We start from the raw sequence: 5,238 nt of genomic DNA on the forward strand, positions 1-5,238 counted from the left end.
TGTTTTAGCATCTTATATTGTGGTATGGAGGGAGTATGTAGTTTTAGTTCTGTATCCATGTTCATGGCTTGTTTGATTCACAGGATTTTAAAATAATACATGGAAACTGGATTACATTGTCATGCATCCTTTTATTATGGTGGTCAAGCTTGAGGGTGATGATGATTGACTTTGGCTGAAATAAGCGTTCCTTTGAGAGATCAAGGCAGCTGTGGTTATCAAGTTAGATCCCCCCTCTCATCTATATGATCCTTTTTGATCCTGTGAACTGCTGGTTTTGTCCTTGGATGGTCATTCTAGCTGCCTCATAACCAGGGCAGCTCCACAGTTAAAACAGGTTCATCTGGTGATAAGAGATGATGGGGCTAAGGTATATGATCGAGCAAAGGCGAATCTGAGCCCCTATAAGCATGATGTGCTACACAGTGTCCTTAAACATTTGTGTTTGCAGGTTTTGCTTATTTATGCTCCAGTGTTTATAGCTTTGTTTGCAAGGTTTTATGCTCTTTCACCTTTATTGCAAAAATTGTTGGTCTTTGATTCATTAACTTAATGTTCTGTTAATTTTGTTCCCACGTTTTTTTTGGTATACATTGGGTGCAATTTAATCCGCAACACTTCGTCTATTTCAGTGTTTGCCTCTTTGATTTCACCTTGCAATTTTTGTGGCCCACAACACACAATACTCTGTGGTTGCACACTTTCCCTGTTTCAATATGTGCCTCTTCTTTGATTTCACCTTGCAGATATTTGTCCTTTGTGTGGTTCTAGGTCAAATTTTGCAATCATTGAGAATTTGAGAACACCTGTGGATGCCTTCTAGGTTGTAAGCAATGCATAAAAATTCTTAGCTTTATAGATGTTGTAACTTCGTTATCTTTGTTGGTTGCCTGTTTGATTGAGCCATAAATCTTCAACCCGATTCTGGGAACCAGCACCTCGTGAAGGAGGCACAAGTGCCCTGAATGCCAGTTGCCTAAAGGATCGGGCTCGGAGATGGGCCTGGGTCCGTTTAGCCCATGGTTCCCGCTAAGCGAGACCTATTCTCCCCTGGTCAAAACTGAACCGGGAAAGTAATAAAATGCCTGGGTAACACTTGCGCTCATTATTTTGTTTGATGACAAGTGCAGTTTTTCCTCTTTTTGTTAATGATGATGTTATTTTGCTAAAATATTGATCTGAATGATTACTGTTTTCTCGCCTTATGTATGTTGTGCTTCTTAACAAATGTATAACGTTTAGTATTTTTTTCTATATCAAAATAATTCCTCCGTCCTGTAGTTTATTCTTATATTTTGATTCTTTACAGGTCCATGAGAATTTGGTTCCTTGGTATCCTGTAAGTTGCTACACTAATGTTGCATCCTTTGCTATTTGTCTTTGCTAATTTGATAATTCTGTTTGACCCTCTATTTGCGCAGGCCTTTTTACTCTCCAGTGATATTTTATTGATTCTGACCTAAAGGTCATAAATATTGTGCAAGTTCAGATTTCTGGGTCAGTTCTATCCTTTCTGAATGGATGTGATGATTTAGCTGCCCTTGCTGAGTTTGGAACACCATGTAAATTGGTAACTTGCTTTATTCAGTTTGCTTCTAAACTAGGAGGGCTTGTTCCGCAGCAAGTAACCAGTTTACCAGCTACTCCGATTTATTTTGGACGGAGGTAGGAGTACTTATTACTGTAGATATTGGATGACATTCCAATTTACAGTATGTGGAGTGACAGTATGTGCAGTTGCCATGGTGGGTGATGCATGGGTGGGGTTTGCTGTGCGTTCTTGTCATGGGTTTAGTCGATGCCAGATCATAGCACCTCACAAGGACATTGAAAGAGCTTTCGGGTGTTTTGCAAGTTAGGTTTATCATTGTTCGTGACACACCCCGATTTTGGGACAAAAAAAAAAAACCCTTGTCAACATCATGACATGTTGTGTGATTCTTCACAACATGATCATCGAGGATGAAAGAGAATTGAGCTTGCCCTGCTTATATGACAACGTTGGCACCCGAGTGGAACCCCAACGCAATTTGGATCGCATTGAAGCTTTCCTTGAAACTAATCGGCAGATTGAAAATGCCAGTACCCATGTCCAGCTCGTTTATGATCTGAAGATGCACCACTGGCAGCGACATGGTCATCGCCTTTGATCCCACCATTCCATTCATTTATATGTCACATATATCATTGTTGAGACATTTGTTCATTTGTCCAATTTTCCGAGAATTGTTGTAATTTGGTTGAGATATTTTTCATTTATTCAATTTTCCTAAAACTGTTGTAAAAATTTGATTCAGACTATTGTTTATGTGTTGTAATAATTTGGATGATTATTAGATTAATTAATTGATCCATTGTTGTATGTCCTGCATTTGAATTCTATGAAAAGCCCTGCCTTTACGGGTTCTGAACCCGCTGACGCGGAACAGAGCCCGTAAACCAAAACTGTAAATATTCTTTTACAGTTTTGGTTTACGGGCTCTATCTGCGCCAGCCATTTTACGACCCGTAAACACGAGTTCGGTGAACTGAACTCCATTTTTTCAGTTCGCGTTTTTACGGACTCTGCTAGAGATGCTCTTATCACCTCAGAAGTTTGGATCTAGCTCCGTCCAAAAAGAAGCGAATCAATTTTTAAATTTCTTCCATTTTATGAAAATTATCCGAGAGTTATCTAAATTTGGATGTATTTAGACATGAAAGAATATCTAGATACATTCAAATTTTGATAAACTTTCAGACAAATTTGATGGAACGGATGAAGTAGCATATATATTTGTCGTCGTGGTGAACAGACAGATGCCATGGGATGGCTTAAGTTGGGGCCGAATGTGCGCTAAAGGATTCGGGGAAGGGTTTTCGATTAGATAGGATGAACTTCCGGATGCTTTTCTCAAGAACTCAGCCGAAGGCAGCGATACAATAAGAAACACACAAGGAAGAACTCTGCTCTAGATCTTTCTCTTCATTGATCTTAACAGGATACAGGTTTGTTTTTGATACAAGGTCCATCGTCGTCGTCGTGCCCGCAAAGGGCAGTGCCCCCTCTCCTTATATAGGGGAGAGGGTGGCTTACAGGGCAAGAAACCCTAATGGCATCTTTGACTAGACAAACTACTTTACAAAGTTATTTTAATCATAGATGACGCCGGGGTCTTCTTTAATCAGGGAGGCTGATGTCCTCTGGCTTCTTTCAGCGTCATCTTCCTCTTTGGCGCCAGGGCTTCGTTTAAAGCTACTTTGCTTAGCTCATCTTTGTCCTCTAGCTCTGAAGAGAATCTTTGACCAGTCTTGCCGACATGCTCTTCTTACCGGTAGCCAGGTGTCTTCTTTACCCGGTTCCGGTATACCCCTCTTGGGGATACCGGCTTAGCTCTACTTAGCCAAACACTTAACTTTGTCCTCCGGTATAAACATTAAACCGGTATCTTGATGTCTCAAACCCTCCGGTTTGGCATGCCTTTAGCATACCGGGGGTCATCCCCCCAACATTAGTCCCCGAAGCTGGTATAGTCCGGTGGATCCTATCCAACGGACCATGCCAGGTTCTATTTTCTCAAGGTACCGGTTTAAACCTTCCGGTTTCCATTTAAACTCATCCGGCTCCTTGCCGAACCCACTTAGCTGAACAACCATCATCGAACATCTCCGGCTTCTTTCTGCCGGTTCCTTGGTCTTTAATGCTTGTCTCGACAAAGTCCAGAATACCCCGAAACTTGTGCCTGTCAGAGACATGTGCACTGTACCTGGCGCGCCATCGTCGGGCTTCAAATCCTTCGTCTCCCTCGCGCAGTTAATGTGGCGCACCGGATCCATGTGACCCTTCCGGAACTTGGGCCGCCGGTTCCGGCTATGACGACAACGATTGTGTTGTGCTTGAGGTATTTACGTCACTTGTGTTATCTTGTGCTTTCTTTGTGGCGCCGGTTTCAGCTGACCGGTAACCCCCGGTGCTAGAGCACGTGACTCCCATCGATGCCGAAGTAGGAGATCCCCCGGCCTCCAGAGTGCGTAAGGCTCCGGCTTCCGATGCCGGCAGCAGCGATGCTCCGGCTGCCAAGCGCTGGAAGGTATCGAGTTCCGTTCCCTCAGGCCAGAAGGGGAAGAAACAGATGGCGGTCTCCTTCGGGTAAACCTCATCAGCACAGCCTTCCGGTTTAGTGGTGCCATCGCATGTTTGTGTCTCGGGGCAACTGAAAGTTGCGCACTGGTGGTTCTTCCCTCATGACCCGGGGGCCAAAGCACTTTGGGCCTGGTGGTCCCTGAGACTTGATCATTTCGGATAGATACACCCCATCCAGCCTGTGCCTCGCATCCCAGTCTGGCAGGCATCTTTCTCCGACACGCTCCCCTAATGGATTCCGGTAAGCTCGTTCCATTCCGGAATCGGCTTCATCATACCGGCTTGGCACTGCGACATTACCCCTTGCGTACCTTGGCGGCCTTTTGTCACCGGCATACGCCGCTCTGGACGCGCGATAACTTTGCCCGGTCTTGCCTCTTCTGGCATCATTTTTTCCGGCATAGCCATTTTCGGCCTACCTCGCCCCTTGGCTTTTCCTACCGGCATCATGTTGCCCGGCTTGTTGCTTTCCGGCCAGAACCGGATTATACACAGTCATCTGCTGTGCATTTGCATCCTTTTCTTTTCTTCTGTCCGGATGAGGGGACGAGGCCTGCCCGTGCGACTTGCTTTTGGCATTCCTTGCCGAACGCATGGATTGAGATGCTGCTTTGTTATTGCGTGCCATCTCTGCATTTTGTGCCTCAATTGTATCAAGTAGCTCTTTTACCCTAGCCTGCTGTTTCACCCGAAGCTGCTGCGGGTCAGCGGTATCAGCCGATGGGCCGTACTAGGTTCACTCAAACTCCATACCGGATTAGTTACTCCGGTATCTATTTTTACCACTCCGAACATCGTCTGCGTTTTCCAACACAGGACCGCACCTACCCGGAACATTCATAACTTATCTGGTATCTTATGCCGGTTTTCACATGAAATCCGATGTATATACTCACAGTCCCCGAGTTTCAGGTTAAGCACGCAGTACTTGGCGCGAAACTTGTCAAAAAACCGGCATAGCCAGTCCCCGAGTTTCGGGTTAAGCACACAGTACTTGGCGCGAAACTTGTCAAAAAACCGGCATAGCCAGTCCCCGAGTTTCAGGTTAAGCACACAGTACTTGGCGCGAAACCTGCCAAGAAACCGGCATAGCCAGTCCCCGAGTTTCGGGTTAA

Source organism: Lolium perenne, chromosome 7 (genome assembly GCF_019359855.2).
Source record: "Lolium perenne isolate Kyuss_39 chromosome 7, Kyuss_2.0, whole genome shotgun sequence".
Classification (NCBI taxonomy): domain Eukaryota; kingdom Viridiplantae; phylum Streptophyta; class Magnoliopsida; order Poales; family Poaceae; genus Lolium; species Lolium perenne.